The sequence below is a fragment of the Equus przewalskii genome, chromosome 11 (genome assembly GCF_037783145.1).
Source record: "Equus przewalskii isolate Varuska chromosome 11, EquPr2, whole genome shotgun sequence".
Taxonomy (NCBI): Eukaryota; Metazoa; Chordata; class Mammalia; order Perissodactyla; family Equidae; genus Equus; species Equus przewalskii.
In genome coordinates this window covers 22,642,851-22,662,021 of record NC_091841.1, presented here as the reverse complement: position 1 = coordinate 22,662,021, position 19,171 = coordinate 22,642,851, and the positions used below count along the sequence as shown (strand labels likewise).

The window sequence follows — 19,171 nt, the reverse complement described above, 5'->3', positions numbered from 1 at the left end:
GAAGAAATTACAAGGGGCATGGATATTAGGAGTAAAGGATAGTTGGGGGCCATTCTAGAGTTGGCCATACACCTAGAATGGGTGCCACCATGCACATCGGTCTCTCCAAGTGTGTTAAAATCTCTATGGGGGAAGACTTAATTACGTCACCAATCTAAGAGGTTCCCTTTAGTGTGACCTGAAGAACCATTTGAGTGGGAAGGAGAGAGCCCTCCCCTCTCTGCCCCCTTTTGAGCTGACTGCAAACTCCTTGAAGGTGTGGCCTGTGTCCATCTTTCTCGTGGATGTGCTCCCAGCAACCAGAACACGCCTACTAACCAGCAGGTAGAAGGTGCATAATAAATATGTTGAATGAAGGTCCTAGTGGGTCCCGCAGGTTGCTGCCTGAGGAATATATTGATTCCCAAACATATTTCTCATCTATTCAATTTCCTATGTGGATCCCACAGACAAGCTGTCCCCCAAAATTGATGCCCATCCTTGGGCTCCAAGCCCTGCAAGCCAGCTCCAGGATGCACAGTGGAGTGTGGACACTACCTACCCGTCCTAGATGGTCTCTGCCCACCCCAGCCTCACCCTTAAGATGACATGCGGCACCCATCTGGAGGGCCCAGCACCCGGGGGACCTGAGAAATGTTCACAGTCCTCACTTGGCTCCTCGGAGCTTCGCTTCACCTACCAACTTCATTACTCCAACTACTCCATCTGGAAGAGAACAGCAGACCACAGACAGATTTTACTCCTGGATCCAAGGGACCAAAATGGGAGCAGGGATGATGAGTGGTGTTCCCTTCTTCTTCATTTCCTTTGATGCCATCACAGCATTTCACTTGAAATGAACCCATGTGTCCCCTCCAAGGAGCCTCCACAGGCAGAGCCTGGTATCCATTCCCTTCACCTCACTGTGTGGCCGTCACTGGTTGAGCCTGTCACCTGCTGTGAAGTCAGGGGCATCAGGTCTCTTGTCACAGAGTAAAATTTGCCTTTTCAAGTGTACATTCTAGAGATAGAATCTTTCCATCACCCAAAAAAGTTCCTCTGTAGACCTTGGCAGTCAGCATCTGCCCCTGGCCTCTGACCTGTTTTCCATTCTCACTATGTTCCTTTCCCAGATGCCATGTAAACAGACTCTTACAAGTGTCGCCTTTGGGGTTTGGTCTCCTTCACTCAGCACAACGCTCGTGAGATTCACCCGGCAGCTCCTCCGTCTCTACTGCTGACGGCTTGTCCCCCGTGTGGCTGCACCACCGCTTGTTCATCCAGGGACAAGCTGAAGGACAGTTGAGTTGTTTCGTGTTTTTGGCTATTATGAAAAAGCTGTTATAAACATTTGTGTGCAGGTCTCTGTGCAGACACGTTTATCATTTCTTTTCAGTAAATACCCAAATGGTAAGTGCATGTTTATAAGAAACTGCTCAGCTGTTTTCCAAAGTGACTGTGCCCTCTCCCCTCCCACCTGCACTGCAGCCACACGTGCTCAGCATCCTCGTCAGCACTTGGTGTTGACAGTTGTTTTCATTTTAGCTGCTTTGTGTATGGCTGGTTAACATTCTATATTTAATACTCAAGCATCCTGTGAAACTAGTGGTACTTTTACATCCATTTCACAGATGAGGAAACTGAGTCTCACAGAGGCTGGATCACTAGTCCCAGTTCTTACAGCTGTTCAGAGACAGGGCTGGGATTCAAACCCAGACTCGGGAGCCAGAGCTCTTTATAAGATTCTTCCTCGGCCCCCAGTAAACCCCAGGCGGTGGAGTAAGGGAGAAGGCATGGGGAATAATAGAGACCTGGATTCGAGCCCTCGCTCAGTCACTTCTTACCTGTGTCACCTCAGCCAAGTGGCACAATATCTCTGTGCCTCAGATTCCTCATGCTAAAATGGAGGTAATAATATTACTTACCAGAATGAGCTCAGAGTCAGAGGTCAATAAATCTAAGCTGTCTCCTGTAACTGCCAAGGAAGCGAAACAGACGAACGACGTTGCATTGCCCACCCCTCCATGCTTATCCAGAGACACTGGGGCAAATTTGGAAGTTTTATAGAATCTGTGTCTCCTGATGCTGGAAAAACCAGGGGTGACCCAGGGAATCTGATTTCACAGCAACACCCGCAGATACAGTTGGCTACCAACTGGTGACCTCCCTCCTACCTATCCTCCTCCTCCGGAATTCCTCAATCAGTTTTCATTCCACTGCATCCACTGAATAAATCCCACGATGTATAAAATCCATTGGCTTGGTAAGCATCTTCTTTTAAGAGGACAACCTTTCTAAGTCGTTCACCCACTCGTGTGAATTTGCCTAAATTGTTATGCTCGATTGTAGTTGATTCCACCAAGTTTTAAACATGGAGCACCTGGGACAGTCGTACCTAGGTGGGATCTCTAAGGTGAAGGCTTACAGCAACCTGAGAGCGTGGGAGAGGACCAGTAGGAAGAGAAGGGGTGCAAAAGTGAGGAGCATAGATTCCAAGGACAAACCCAGCCTCTTTCAAGTGTGCTTCCTCCGGGAAAGGAAGGCAGCATTCCTCCACTTGCTTCACTCCCTCCTCTTCCTCTGTACTGCACACATCACTGTCCCAAGACTCGGCCCCATTGCCATGAGAACAATATTATGCAAGAGCATAATAAGGCCCATAGGCTAGTTAGACACCCAACAACCCACAAAATGACATTTCTGTGGGGAAATGTGTCTTGAGCCCAAACCACCAACCTACAAATGTGCTATAGTTTGGCAGCTACATGAACGTGACCCATTGCTAAGTGGGGAGCTGCTCTCCAAGAACCCCAGCATCAGTCCCACTGAGACAGATTGGGGTACACTGAGCTCCTTTGACACCTTTCAATGTTAAGTGCATATTAGACGAAGTTTGTCAAAATATTCTGCTTGTCATATTTTGATGCAAGCCCTTTTCGCTTTTTGAGAAATAAGCTTCACTCCATGGCTTGTTCTCTACAGGTGCATCCTAATCGTGGGATGTGGTTACAATGGAAAGCTGCCCAACTGAAAACTTCTCAGAATATGGTGCAGGAGTGGCACAATCTTATCGTACACTTTCTGTTTGGGGTTAGGATAATAGGTGACATTTGGAGGCTGGTAAGGCAGGATCCTGAGGATTTGTGCTGTATATAAGGAGCAACTCCTGCCTCTGCCCTTCTTCCCTTCTCTGGAGACTTGGGATCCAGGAAGAACCATGAAGTGGCTGCTGCTGTTCAGCTTGGTGGCGCTCTCTAAGTGCCATATCTACAACTGAGTCTGGGGGACACGCAGCATGAAGAACAGCTTCCAAGGGGTTGCCTCCCTTCACTGCCTGTCACACGGTCTTTCTTTCACCCCTAACTTTTTCTTCTTCCCTTCTTCCTTCATACAACTCTCTTCCACCATCTTGAGTCTCCTTTCTTGTCTCTCTCGCTGTCCTTTTTTGGAGGCTGCACTGCAGACGTGGTTAACAGCCCTGGCCCTCAAGTCCAGCTCAGCTTTGGTTCCCAGCTCCATCACTGGGACAGGCGACTTTGGGCAACCAGTGAACTTCTTTTCAGTTGTGTAGAAAAAATGCGAGGATCTCCTCTCTTGACTTCCTTCCTTCTTCCTCTCTTGGACCAGCTTCCTTGACCTTCCCTGACTTCCACAGCACGCCATGAGCGGACTCCTTCCCCAATTACACTTCCTCCTCCAAACCATCCCATTTGCAAACGCTCTGCCACAGGGTTCCTCTTGTCAAAAAGAAGTCCTTGAGGCAGAACCTGCGTGAGAATGGCCTGCTGGCCGACTTCCTCAAGCAGCATCCCCGCAACCCAGCCAGCAAGTACTTCCCCAAGGAGGCTGCCACTTTGGCAGCCACAGAGGGCCTGGAGAACTACATGGATGTGAGTGCAGGGCCATGCAGGGCGGTGGGACCTGGCACTGAGGACTTCACCTGGAGGAAAGAGGGGTTTTCAGGGGTCTTGGAAGGTGGAGCAGGGTTCTGAGCCCTGAGGCAGTAACCCAGGTGTCTGCTCCTTGGATCTCAGAGGCACAGACAAAGCAGGAAAACTCACATCAGAGATGTTTCTCTCATTCATTAGTTCATTCATTCATTCATTCATTCAGTGTTTATATATGCAGAACATCTCCTTATGTGCCTGGCACTGTCTTGGGCCTGGGGGAGGCAGCAGGGAACAAAACCAGGCACATCCCCTGCCCTCATGGGGCTCAAGTCTAGTAGACAGAGACCATAATCATTGAGCTTCACCATCTATGAAAAGGACACCAGACTGAGGGCTATGCAATGTAGGTGACACTGTGAGATGGAGGCAGATGGCAGCCAGGGACACTTCTCTTGGGCAATGAAGGAGAAGCGTGAGTTGGGGAGTATAAGAGATGGTCCCAGAGAGCAGGGCAGCTTGTCCAAGACTCTGGGGCAGTAGGGAGCAGAGTGCAATTGAGGAAAGGAGGCCAGTGTTCAGGGAGAACAGAGAGGGAGGGAGGGAGGCACAGAGTGAGGACTGTGGGGTTGGTGGGTGCAGCCAGACCGGAGTCTCTGATGAGCATTGGTGTACTCATTGCCACAAATCATCTTAACCATTGGGTTGACATGATCATTGTGGAGCTTTAGGAAGATGCTTCAGTCTTCTATTTGGGACCCAATGGCCAAGCCCTGCCCATGAGTAGATACTGTGTGTCCGCTGTGTGAATGGCACAGGGTCAATGGTAGGAAGCAACGTTGCCTGTTGTTAAGAACTTAGCCTGTGAAATCTGCCAGACCTGGTGCATATCTGTTCTCTAATGGTTCTGAGCCACGTGACCTTGGGCAAGTCATTTAAATTCTCTGATCGAGCCTCAGTTTCCTTGTCTGTCAAACTGAATATGTACCACCAGAGGGTTATTACAAGTAATTAACACAATAATGATTTTTTGGAGGGCTTTTCACAAGGCCGGGCTCTTGGTAAGAGCTTGGTAAAGTCAGCCCATTTATTCACTTAGAAAATATTTATGAAGCATCTACTATGTGCCAGAGGCTCTGTGCACGGAGCTGAGGAAACTGTGATGAAGAAGCCAAGTTCCTGGAGCTTTTATTCCAGAGGAGAAGGCAAATAGGTGACAAATAAATAGTGCACAAGATAATGTCACATAGTAACAAGTGATGAAAGGAAAAATTAATTAATTAGAATAATGGGAAGAAGAAGAATGTGGGAAGGGCAAATTTAGATGAAGTGGTCAGGGAGGGCCTCTTGGTGGAGGTGATCTTTGACTAGAGTTCTGAATGTTTGAGAAGGAGCAGACCAAGGATAGGTCCAGAAGAAACATTTTCCTAGCACAGGAATAGCAAGTGCAAAGGCCCTGGGATGGGAACAATCTTGTCATCATCAAAGAAGAGCCAGAGCAGCGTGGCTAGAACTGTTGGCAAGGGAGACAGGGCTGCCACTAAGAATAAAAATCCTGACCACACCCTTCCTTAAAATCCACTGTGTACACCTCGATTTAGGAACAAGATATCTCCAGGGGTTCCCATCCTTATGTGACGTCTTTGTCTCCTGATCGACCATTTACTGAATGCAGCTTTGAGCATTTATTCTGCTGGCTGCTATCAGGTTACCCACTGTCCTCTGAGATGGTGTGTTCTCTAGGGTGGCACGACTAAGAGATACAGGAGAAGAGCTGAAGAGGGGACAGCAGATTCTTATTAGCTGTTGATGGTGCTTAGAAGAGACAGTCAGAGGGAAACAGGGATGCAGTCAGGGAAGACATCAAGGAGGAGGGGAGGCCAGGCAGGCCCTTGAAGGATGGATGCATTGGACAGGGAGAGAAAGGCAAGGAGAGCAGTGAGGGTGGGGAGCTGAGGAGAAGCCCCAGGAGACCCTGCTCCCTGGGGGGTCCCAGGATGGGGAGTGACCTGTACTGTCCCCACCCCACAGAAGGAGTACTTTGGCACCATCAGCATCGGAACTCCCCCTCAGGAGTTCACTGTCATCTTTGACACCTGCTCCTCCAACCTGTGAGTGCCCTCGATCTACTGCTCCAGTCTTGCCTGTTGTGAGTGCCTGGCCCTGCCTGGGGCCCCAGCGCCCACTGACCTGGGAGGGCTGAACGCTCAGGGGCTTCAAATAGGTCCAATTTCAAGCCTGCTAGAGTCCCCCCAGGATTCTCTCAACAGGGATTTCCTGAGCACCTATGTGTCCAGCAAGGGCTTAGGAGCCCTGGTGATAGAGGGTGAATCTCACATGGTCCCTGCCCCCAGGAATTCAGTTCAATAGCAGAGAGCACCTCTCCTGAACAACCACAGCCCTGGGGAGCAACGGGGGACCAAAGCAAGAGGGGGGTTAGGTAATAGTGGCTCAAAAGCATGACGAGCTGAGCTGTGATCTTACCTAAAAAATCATCTATTAACTAACGAAAGAGAGTTTGTCATTGGGAGTCATGGACAGTGTTTCAAGCTCCTTCTTCTTCCAGCATTTTCACCTGATTTTTAATTCAGAGGAGGAGCCTCTGGAATGCTCCCCTTCATAACTTGAGCTGTATTGTTGTAACGAGGTGACCGTGACATTGTAGCTGTGTCATGGGCTCTTCACAGTGCGCTGTGAAGAGGCTCATCGCCATGGGAAGCCATGGGCCTGCTCTGCTCAGTGTTTGCCTGGGGGTCCTTGGGAGGACCGTGGGGTAGGCTGGGGACCTTCCATCAGGCAGATGGTCCCACTTGGTCCAACCAGGTAGGAATGGAACCTGGGGATGTTTGGGCTCCAACGTCTGGAGAAAGGTCACCTCTCTCCTCCAAAGCCCCACCCCAACCAAAGCAACAACCCCCCAGAAGGAAATCCCCAGGCATGATTTGTGCTTGGGTTTCGAGGTTGATGATGTCACTTTTTGCACTTATAGCCGACCACAACCGCTTCAACCCTGAAGATTCCTGCACCTACGAGGCTACCAGTGAGTCGGTCTCCATCACCTATGGCACTGGCAGCATGACAGACGTCCTCAGATATGACACTGTCAGGGTGAGCACCTGCTTCGCCACTGCCTCATCCTACCCAGTCCTAGGGCCAGCTTCTGGGGACCCTGGGGGCCACAGGGTAGCCCCAGAATCAGCTCATTCAAGCAATGTGGGTCTCAGTGATCGCCCAAGTTACCAGATTTCGGGAGGGGGATGCAGAAGTGGCAGAGACGTCACAGACATTTCCAGGTGGGGCAGTAGTGGGTAAGGGGTGGGATGCCTGGAGCCATAAGGCAAGCTCAGACCATCCAAGCTGAGTGCTGTGGATTGTGGGAGAGAAGGTAGGAAAAGGGTCTGTTATCTTTTATCACCTCCTCCTCTTTCTCCACCCTCCACCTGCAGCCTCCACCTCTTGTCACGGAAGCTTCAAAAGCACCTTCACGTTCCAGGGTGTGGCAGGGGTCAAAGGCTCATATTTTCCTGGGGTCTGACTTGCATCCTATCATCAGAAACAGACACACAGGGCCTGTCTGTTATGCAGGAAATTCTCACACCAAGTTGCAGACTGTGTCCATCTGGAGATCAGCCACAATGGTTACTTACAGCAGAATAACCATCCCTCTCCCCTTCTTCCAGCCTGATGCCCTGGAAGCTGAGTCCTACATGAGATGAACCAGGGATGCTCTGGACCCAGGGCTGGCACCCTGCAGTGCTCAGACAACACAAGCTGATTGTGAATGTCTTGGCTCCCCCAACTCAGGTTGGAGGCATTGAGGACACCAACCAGATCTTCAGCCTGAACGAGTTGGAGCCCAGCTCCTTCCTGTACTACGCTCCCTTTGATGGCATCCTGGGTCTCGCCTACCCCAGCATCTCTGCCTCTGGGGCCACTCCCGTCTTTGACAACATATGGGACCAGGGTCTGATTTCCCAAGACCTCTTCTCCGTCTACCTGAGCTCGTAAGTCGGGCAGGGAGGTCACGGTCACGTGGCCCAGCAGAGGGCTGTACAGCACTGGGTCAGGAGAGAGGGTCTCAGCCAGCATGGGATTTGAAAGGTCAGTGTCTAAGTCTTGAGAGGTGTAGCTTTGGAGAGAATGGAGCCATATCTCTCTCTGATGAACTGTCTTCGTTCATCTCATTTACCAGCTGAGTCTTTGTCATCCTGACTTATAAAACTCAAATGTCATTAGCCATTTGCTCTCCAGCCCCAGTCCCCTCATTGTTTGCTCCCAAAAGACCACCATTTAAAATGAATCCACTAAAAACACGGGGGCAAAAATTAGATAGTGATGAAAAGAAGATTTGACGGGTATTTCTATCTTAAACAATGAAACATCCAAACGATGAAAGCAAGTTTATGTCATTTATTAATAAAATATATGTTCCAGTTGTAACTATCAGTGAATCCTAAGAATGAATAAAGAATAAACCAGTTTGGTTTTGGTTGAGTGGAGGTCATGCAGGAATAGCTGAGGGTGTCATCAGTTTCCCGAGACTCTCAGCTTTCCTCTGACGCTCTCATCCTTCTCTTTTGAAGCCATTGTCATTGTTGATATCTTTCTTTAGCTGTTCAGTCTTCTACCGTAAACTCCTTGTGTCACGTTGTACTTACCGTCAGATGTTTACAGGAAAGTTGATGTGGGGTGAGGTGAGTGAGGGCTGTCATATCTGTGGTCAGTTCTTTGGTGATTATTTCTTATCGTCACAAACATTTGCTCCTCTATCAAAGCTGAAACTGCAGAGATTCAGAAAATGAATATTCTGGTACTGAGGAGGAAACTTACAACAGGAGTAATCTACAACAGGAGGGCCCTATTATCCTGTTGGCCCCTTAACATTCAAGTCAGCTCCTAAACATCCTTTGCCTTTATGGGAACTTAGAGATTTGATGGGGGGCCATCTTATCACCACAACTAGATCAGGGTTTCTCAATCTCAGCACTATGGACATTTTGGACACACAATTCCTTGCTGTTGGGGGTTGTCCTATGCATTGTAGGATGTTGAGCAGGCTGCATGGCCTCTACGTACTAGACACCAGTGGCACTTCCTACTCCCATCTAATCATGACAACGAAAAACGTCCCCAGATATTGGCAAATGTCCCCTGGGGGCAAAAGTGCCCCTGGTTGAGAAACAGACATCTATACTATCAAGTCCTGAAGACCAAACACTGTCACACATTCACTTCTCTTGAGGTCCCCACAGCAGTGAGAGTGAGGATTTGGTGGAAACCACACACTCTGGAACCAGAAGAACCTGGGTTCTAATCTTGGTTCTGGCACTCCTGGGCTGTGGGACCTTGGGCAAGTCATCCGATTTCTCTGAGACTGAGTTTTCTCCCTGTAAAGCGGAAATACTGTTAAATGTGACCACTATGTGGGCCTTCGTGTGAGGATTGAGAGAAACCCTGTCTGTCACACACTCAGCACAGCTTCCGGCACAGGCAAGAGCCCAGTCAAGGGTAGCTCTTAGGATGCACACAGCAGATGTTCAGTTGAATGAGTGAATTCCTGTCTTTCTCCCACTTTCAACAGCGATGATGAGAGTGGCAGCGTGGTGATGTTCGGTGGCATCGATTCCTCTTACTTTCTGGAAGCCTGCACTGGGTGCCTGTTTCTCAAGAGGCTTACGCTGGCAGATCACTGTGGACAGGTGAGATCACATCGCCATGGATGGACACTAGCCTGATAGACCTCAGATCTCATTTCTCTATGGACTAATAGTTAACGAGCTTTCCAGAATCTCCCTGGAACAGCCAGCATAGGAAAATGTGCTCCAGGAGGAGAAAGTGGAAGTTGGCTAAGGCAGTGAGACCCTGAGAAAATCATCTCACTAGAAAAGCAGAGCTGTCTGGGACCCCAGATGCTCTGCAAAGATGAGGCAGCCACTTTCCTTCTGCTCACAGAGACAGGACATCAGCATCCCTGGGGAGAGCTGGAGGACCCACCAGTCCACACATCTTGGCATTTATGGGACCTGTGACCTGGCACATGCCCCTCCTACTCTAGGAAAAATGTCATTTTTAGTCTAGGGACAGGGCAAAATGCCTGAGAAGTTGTTTCAACGCTTTCCTTCCCCATTCCACTATGGGCCCGCCCATCCATCATGCAGCCTCAGTCCCAGCTGTTCTTCCCCCGACTGACCTGCTAGGGTGACTCCAGATTTTCCCAGATGGCAGCAGTTTCCCGGGACTCAAGACTTTCAGTTCTAAAACTAGGAGAGTCCTGGGCAAACTGGGACACTTTGTCCCATTAAGTCTGCCCCAACCGTGCTAAACCTTCATCAGTTCCTCCCACTCCTGCCCCTGCTCCTCTCATCTCCATCGCTGCCTGCATGCCTTCCCCTCTGCCCGGGATGTCCTCCTCCAGCTCTTCATCTCCTTGGCCACCTCGGGCTGTCTGCTTCCCTGGGAAACCCTCCATGGTTGCTCCATTCCCCACCAACCTCACCCTGGATTATGTTTCTGTTCCCCTGTCCTGTGCCCTATTCATCTGGCTCTTCCTTGGTCATAGCTTATCTTTCCAGCTAGAGTATAAGCTGCCTGCAGTCAGAAACTGTGAGGCTGCCTCATTTGGAATTTCATCTCCCAGGCCTAGTACAGAGTAGGCGCTCACTAAAGATTTGTTGAGTAAATGAATGCAAGAATGAATGAGGGCGTGAAGGAGAGAAGCTGGAATTTTGTGTATTGGCCAATGGTTGGGGAGTAGGGACCCTCTGGGGTGACTTGGCTCCTCCTTGGGAGATGCACCACCTAGGGACTCAACTGAAAGATGCTTACTGTACCTCACTTTCAGCATCACCATGAACGGAGAGTCCATCGCTTGCAGTGGGGGTTGCCAGGCCATTGTTGACACTGGCACCCCTCTGCTGGCTGGCCCAACCCCTGCCATTGACAATATCCAGAGCTACATTGGAGCCAGTGAGGACTCCTCTGGCGAGGAGGGCAGGACTTGACTGCCCCATTGTTGACTGAGGTGGTGGGTCTGCCGTGCAGAAGGAAGGCAATCCCTTCCAACCCTCGCTCTTTCCAGGCGGTGATCAGCTGCTCATCCATCTACAGCCTGCCTGACATCGTCTTCACTATCAATGGCGTTGAGTTCCCTCTGAGTCCCAGTGCCTACATCCTAGAGGTAAGGGGGCTCCGTGTCTCCCACCTACACGTGCCTCCATAGAATGTGGCCACATACTCCCCATTGGCACTGGAGAAAGTGCAGTTCTACGAGCTGAAGCTGACATCTGCTCTGGAAAGCCATTGCAGAAAAAGCATACATTCAAAATCAATGCGTGAATGAGAATTTGGAAACAGCATTCAAAGGGGAAAAGGGAGGCAAACACTGATGGCATGGAAAGAGGATTTCTAGTTCGACCCCTGAGTCCACACTCTGGATCTCAATTACTAGCCCATTGATTCTGAGTCACTTGCAGCCTCTCTCAGCTGCAGTTTCCTCGTCTGATCTACAGCTTTCCCCACACTCAGAATGTGGTTAGGGTGGTCAAGTGATATTGACCACATCAATGCTACAAAGGGTTGGGCAAATGACGGTAATAACTTCCATGGGGTCAGAGCTTATGATGCCCCCACTATCTCTACCAAGTGAAACATCTTTTGTCAAATGAGCCACAGGCCAACTCCTCCCTTCTATGATAACGCAGGTGGAACACTCATTTTGCCCAGTGGGTCCACGTTATTCAACAAGAAGTATTGATGCCCAGCCACAGCCCGAGGGATGCTGATTAATTAGTAGGGGGTCAGGTCTGAACAGTATGTCTGGTGGGGTGGGGTGCAAAGCTTCCCAAGGGCTTCTAATGTTCAGCCAAGGTTGTGGGCCAGTGACCTAGCGAATGAAAAGAACTGACAGCTCACCACTGGAAGGGATGAGAATAATCAGAAAAGCCTGTGTCACGGGCACTCCCAAAATCCTCCTGGCAGCTGAGTTCTCCTAAACCCTCTCATTCCAATGCTGGCGTCAGGGTTTGTGCATCTGCCAGAGACACTGGATAATGTCTACTCATCCCTGGAACCAAGTGCAGTGAACAGCTCACACAGGCAGACTCCAGGCTAAGAAGAGCCGAAGCCCCACACACGAGCCAGGAATCTCCTCCTGCACGTGCCATGCAGCAGACTAGGGTTATAGACGCTGATCCCCCAGCACCTGTCTGTGCCCCATCTCTGGTTTTATCCTCCTTTTCTCCAGGAGGATGACAGCTGCATCAGTGGCTTCGAGGGCATGGACCTGGACGCCAGCAGCGGAGAGCTCTGGATCCTGGGTGATGTCTTCATCCGCCAGTACTTTACCGTCTTCGACAGAGCCAACAACCAGGTCGGCCTGGCTCCCGTGGCCTAAGCCTGAGTCTTTCAGGCCACTTTGCAGGAAGATCTGGCCTCAGTTCTCCCTACCTAGATGTGCGTAATTCTCCTGAGCGTTCTTCCTGTGGGATCGTGGAGGTGGGATCTTGGCCCTGTTCCCTCTCATACCAATAAACAGAATAAAAGCATAGCCTTCTGAAATAGGTTTGTGGACTTGCTTCTCTTTGTCGATATTTTTCCTTCACATCACAGGGGTCAGAACACCAGGACGTGGGGGCAGAAATGACCACTTGGACAGCACCAAACACAGAGACAGTGGCAGCACACACTTCATAATACAGCCAGGAAGACATATGGGTCTCAGCAGGTCTGACTGAGCATCAAATGAAGATGTGGGGACTAGAAACGCCAGGCCTGTTGCCTCCTGATAGAATAGAGCCCATGAGTTCTCGGTTGAGGGAGGCGACTTATTATTACTCCCAAAACCAATAAGAGAAATGAGAAAAGGAAAGAGGTCAGGGCACGTGGCCACTGATGGTGACATTCCTAAGTAGGCCTGGCAGATGGAATTTTCTGGAAGACATGGGCCAGGGAGGTGACAGAAGCTGACACCCCAAAATCTACCCAATTGGTCTCTGGTTGCTTGGTTGATCCAGACTAACACCTGAGACTCTCATTGCTCTGGTGCAAAACCCTGAACTGACCCGTCTCCCCATCCGTAATTAAATAGGCTGATTTTCCAGTCCCTGAGCATTGTGAGGTGTGAGGAAGGAACTGAGGGTGCCCATTAGCAAACAGGAAGGATTTAGAGCAGAGTTTCTCAGAGTGAGTTTGGTAACATAATGTTCAATGGAAAACAAAGTTTCAAAATAAGCATGGAGCACGCTACATTCTAGACCCTTCTTCAAGGTTCACAAGGCTCCTTTCCAAGCAAAGCTCTGAGAAGTCCTGCCGCAAAGTGATCTGTTTCCCTCTAACTCAGCTTAGCTGGATCCCAGTTCCTCATTTGCTAGTAAATCTATCACAGTCCTGTGCTCCTCGACACCCTCAGTGGGACAATTCCCATAGCTCATGCCTCTGCAGACAGCTGGATCCCAGATTTCCCTCTGGAGACACGGGCCTGAGGGCTGCAGCTGGGCCCCCCTGCTGAGAGGGAGTGACTTTGGGGTGCTCAGAACAAGATGGCTTTGGAAACTCTTGTGACATCATCCCCCAATTTGTCATTTATCACTCACAAAATATAAGATTTTGGGGTTTATAAGGGTTGGGTGAGCTCCACCACCTCGTGACCCTGGTTGCCCAGTGTCACTCATATCCCCTATGGACCATTTTCCCCAGCTGAACAATCTTTTTGAAATATGAATTTGATCACATCCCTCCCTTGCTTAAAACCTTTAATTAATGCCTTCCCATGGCACTTGGAATAAGACAATCAACCTTTGGTGTGGCTTCCCTGCCCTGCATGTTCTGGTCCCTACCTGCCCTCCCTGCCTCACCTTGATCTCTCTTATCCTGAACTCCCACCACACTGGCCTTCTTCCACCTCCTCTAATACCCCAGTTCTCCACCTCCAGACATTTGCACATGGTGTTCCCTTTGGATTGCATTTCCCTTTTTCTTGACTTGCTAATGCCTAGCATCCTGTAGATCTCAGTTTAATTTTACCTCCCTGTAAAGACTTCCGTGACCACCCTCTCATAGACCCTGGCTCTCTTTTCCTTTATGGCGCTTGGTACGTTCGTAATCATGCATTCATGGGAACAGTTGTTTCAGATCCTCCAGGGCAGGGACTGTGATCATTTAACTGCTGGAGCCCCTGCAACAGAGCAAGGCCTGTCACATAGCAGTTGCATAATAAATATTTGATGATTGAGTGAGAATTGGGGATGACTTTTTAAAAGCCAAAAATGGGGATAAGATGAGAGAGTGGATCTGATTTGACTGAAGCAATGCTTAAGACAACAGATGGGTCTGTCCTGCCCCCACTGACATTTGTTCCAGTCATATCTGGCCCTGGGAGAAACAGGTGGACTTCTCAGGTTTCTGGAAAGGAATTTCATGGTGTCCTGGCTCCTTTTCTGGGTTTGTGTTCCTGACATTTCCTGAGTGCCTCTCGTGCCCCAGGCAGTGTGTGATGCCCTGGGGATGCAGACAGGCCTTCCTGGACCCTTCATGTCCTCCTGGTCTTGGCCACACTCTTCCTTCTTCCCCCTTCTCCACCTGAAGCTGCAGCTCAGACTCTCCTTCCCAGCCCCTCTTCTGCTCCCTCACCCTGGGATTCCCGGATCCAGACAGAACCTAAACAGCCTCCTCATGGAACAGGTCATTTAGATTAGAAAACTCTGTGCTAACATATCTGCTCTGACACTTTCTGCTTTGCTCCACAAGGTAAGATGGACTAATGTTCCTCCTTTATAGTCTCAGGCCTCTTCTCCATTCATCCTTCTCCATTTCCTCAATTCCTCAGTGTCTAAGCTCAGCTCCTCCATCCTTTCCATTCAAACTTGTCCAGGAGTGTTATTTTCATCTTGAAAGGCTCTCTAATTGCAGATTCTCACACATGGCTGGTGGGAGCATAAACCAGTACAATCCCTAGGGAGCATCATTTGGCAATAGCTATTAAAATTAGAAACGTGTGTACTTTTTGGCCCAATAACTTCACCTCTGGGAATTTCTCTTAAAGATAGACTTGCACATGTGCAAGTGATGTAAGCACAAGGTTATTCTTTGTAGCATCTTTTAGAAGAGCAAGATCTGAAATGGCCCAAGTATCTACCCACAGGGGATGGTTAAACAGCTTTTGGTATGTGCCTGTGAGGAGCTGCTACACAGCTGTAAAAGGGAAAAAATGAGTATGCTTGCCAGGTGCTTGGACTGGGAAGATCTTGAGAAGAGATTGTTAGGTTAAAAAAAGACAAAACAAGAGTCACATCAGCAACTTGGCATAGTGAGATGCTCTCTTTGTCTCTCCCCCTCAACCTCCAACTAAATGTACATCCGTTGATCAGCGGAGGACACCCACACAGCATATAAGGATACCTGAGTGACCACACAGCTATACATCTGAAGGTGAGTGAAGTACCCCTGGGGAGATGGTGGAGATGGCTGAGCCCTCTCCAGCCTTCCAGCAGCCCTCTGCATATTTACCACTGCTATCCTACCTGAAGTGCCCATACTACTGCTGTGGCCCTGAGGTTGCAAGCGTGCCTTGGAATGACTTCAGGTACAGGTGGTGGCAGGCTTGAGCCCCAAAATCATTGCCTTCCTGTCCAGGAGATCCCACAGAGCTCCCGTGGCCCCCAGAGAGCAGCCTAGGCTTGGACCCATGTGTAGATCTGTCCCACCAAACACATTGGCTGGTAGCACATAGGAAGAAATGGTGGCTGATCTGCATGACCAGGCAAATGAGTTCCTGACTGCCACTAATGCCCACTGAACCACTGCAGCCCCAAAGGGCAGAGTGGGTCTTGGTGGGACTGTGGGATCAAATGGCAACAGCACTGAATACCTGCATCATCACTTCTTGTCTGGTGGGAGAGCCCACAGTGCCGTCGCAGTCCCAGGGGGTGTCTCAGGCTTGGACAGACACAGCTGACAAGGATTGTGGTGGGCTCAAATACACAGCTCCTGACCCCCACAGTTGCAGAAGGTGGAATTTGTGACTAGATACTATCATTATGCAAAGGCACAAATCCACCCCATCAAATCATATGAAGAAGTACATTAATACTCCAGACCAGGAGGAAAAAGACAAAGACCAATATAGAGAAGCTGACAATCTAAATCACAGAGAATTCAAAATAACTATCATAAAAAAACTCAAAAAGTTATTAGAGAAATCAGAAAGACAGTTCAATAAAATCAGGAAAAAAATTAGTGAACAAAGGGAATTCTTCCCAAAAGAGATTGAAATTATAAAGAGAAACCGATCTGAATTGTTGGTGATGAAAAACACAGTGAATGGGGTAAAGAAAAATCTGTAGTGCTTAAATAACAGAGGTCATATTATGGAGGAAAGAATTAGTGATTTAGAGGATAGGAATGTTGAAACGATACTGATGCAGGAGGGGGGAGAACTAAGACTAAAAAGGAATGAAGAAATTCTCTGAGAAATATCCAAAAAAAAATAGGAAATGTAACATCAGGATTACAGTATTCCTGAGGGAGAAGTGAGGGAGAAAGGAGCAGAGAGCTTGTTCAAAGAAAAAATAACTGAGAACTTCCCAAACCTGGGGAAGGAGCTGGAATTACAAGTAAAAGAAGCTAATAGAATTCAAAATTACGTAAATGCAAAAAGACCTTCTCCAAGGCATATATTAGTAAAACTCACAAAAGTCAATGACAAAGAAAAAACATTAAGGGCAGCAAAGCAAAGGAAAATAAACTACAAAGGAATTCATATTAGGCTTTCAGCACACTTCTCAGCAGAAACCTTACAGGCTAGGAGAGAGTGGAATGATATATTTAAAATTCCGAAAGACAGAACTTTCTGCCAACAATACTCTATGAGACAAAACTGTCCTTTAGATATGAAGAAGAAATAAAAACTTTCCAAGATAAACAAAAGCTGAGGGAATTTATTGCCACAAGACCCACCTTACAAGAAATGATCAAGAAGGCCTTTATACCTGAAAAAACCCCCAAAGGGTTTACAAAGCCTCGAGCAAGGAGATAAATAGGCAGACAAAATCAGAAAATAGCAGCTGTCTAACAGAACAGATTAGCAAACAGTTAATTATAACATTAGAGATAAGGGGAAGGAAAACATGAAGAATAAATATAATCACTTGATTTTAACCACAAACTCATCTCACAAAATGGGATAAGTTGTGATGACAATAACTTAGATTGGGAAGAGGAAAGGGATGGAAACTCCTTAGACTAAGGGAATAAGAGGCTAACAGGAAATGGACTACCCCATCTACAAGATCCTTTACACAAACCTTCCGGTAACCACTAAACAAAAAATCAGAACAGAGACACAAATGACAAGGAAAGAGAAAACGGAGAAAACCATTATAGAGAGGCACCAAACTGAATTGGCAGTCGGAAATACATGGGATGAGAAACACAGGAAATATAGAAGAACAGGAGAACAAGTGATAAAATGGCAGCACTAAGCTTTGAAATATCAATAATCACTCTAAAAGTAAATATGTTGAATTACCCACTCCAAAGACACAGAGTGGTGGGATGGATTAAAAAACAAGACCTAACAATATGCTGCCTCCAGGAAACATCTCAGCTCTAAATGCAAACACAGGCTTAGAATGAAGGGGTGGAAGATGATACTCCAAGCTAATGGCAGACAAAAGAAAGCAAGTGTTGCCATACTTCTATCAGATGAAGTAGACTTCAAGATAAAAAAGGCAATAAGAGACAAAGAGGGGCAGTATACGATAAAAGGGAATTCCACTGAGGGAACATAACACTTATAAATACATATCTACCTACCACAGGAGCACAAAGTATATAGAGCAATTATTAATTGACCTAAAAGGAGGTATTAACAGCAACACAGTAAGAGCAGAAGACCTTAACACCCCACTTTCATCAAAATGTAGATCAACCAGACAGAAAGTCAACAAGGAAATAGTGGAATTAAATGAAAAACTAGGCCAGACAGACTTAATAGATATGCATAGAACCCTCCATTCAAAATCAGCAGAAATCACATTCTTCTCAAGTGACATAGAACATTCTCAAACATAGACCATATGTTGGGAAACAAGGCAAGTCTCAATAAATTTAAGAAGACTGAAATCTTATTAAGCATCTTTCAAAGCCTTAATGCTAGGAAATGACAAATCAACAGCAAGAAAAGAACTGGGAAAGTGGCAAAAATGTGGAGAATAAACAACAGGTTACTGAACAACCAATGGATCATTGAAGTGATTGAAGGATGAATTTAAAAATATCTGGAGACAATTGAAAATGAGAATACACCACACCAACTCATACTGGATGCAGCAAAAGCAGTCCTAAGAGGGAAATTCATAGCAATTCAGGCCCACTTTAACAAATAAGAAAAATCTCAAATAAGCAATCTTAAATGACACCTAACAGAACTCGGGAAAGAAAAACAAACAAAGCCTATAGTTAGCAGAAGGAGGGAAATAATAAAAATTAGGGCAGAAATAAATGAAATGGAAACCAAAATAAAAAGTAGAAAGGATCAAAGAAACTAAGAGCTAGTTCAGTGAGAAGATGAACACAATTCACAAACCCTTAGCTAGACTCACTATGAAAAACGAGAAGCCTCAATAAACCAGAAATGAAAGATGAGAAATTACAACAGATACCACAGAAATACAAAGGATTATAAGAGAATACTATGAAAAGCTATATGCCAGAAATTGGACAATCTAGAACGAATGGATAAATTCTTAGATGTATACACTCTTCCAAAACCAAACCAAGAAAAAATAGAGAATCTGAATATACCAATCACAAGTAAAGAGATTGAAACAGTAATAAAAAATCTCCCCCAAAATAAAAGTACAGGACCAGATTGCTTCTCAGGAGAATTCTACCAAACACTCAAATAAGATTTAGTATCCATCCAGGGGCTGGCCCTGTGGCCGAGTGGTTAAGTTCGCGCGCTCTGCTACTGGTGGCTCAGTGTTTCGTTGGTTCGAATCCTGGGCACGGACATGGCACTGCTCATCAAACCACGCTGAGGCAGCGTCCCACATGCCACAACTAGATGGACCCACAACGGAGAATATGCAACTATGTACCTGGGGGCTTTGGGGAGAAAAAGGAAAAAAAAACTTAAAAAAAAAAAAGATTTAGTATCCATTCTTCTCAAATGACTCCAAAAAATTGAAGAAGACGGAACATTTCCTAACACATTTTATGAGGCTAGTATCACTCTGATGCCAAAGCCAGACAAGGACAACAAAAAGAAAGAAAATTGCAAAATCAATATTGATGATGAACATAGATGT

At 47.4% G+C, this 19,171-nt stretch overlaps 1 pseudogene; it reads left to right on the top strand.

Annotated features, from left to right (window-relative positions):
- The first annotated feature begins 3,196 nt into the window (after positions 1-3,196).
- Positions 3,197-12,388, top strand: LOC103542132 (pepsin A-like; annotated as a pseudogene).
- Positions 12,389-19,171: the final 6,783 nt, after the last annotated feature.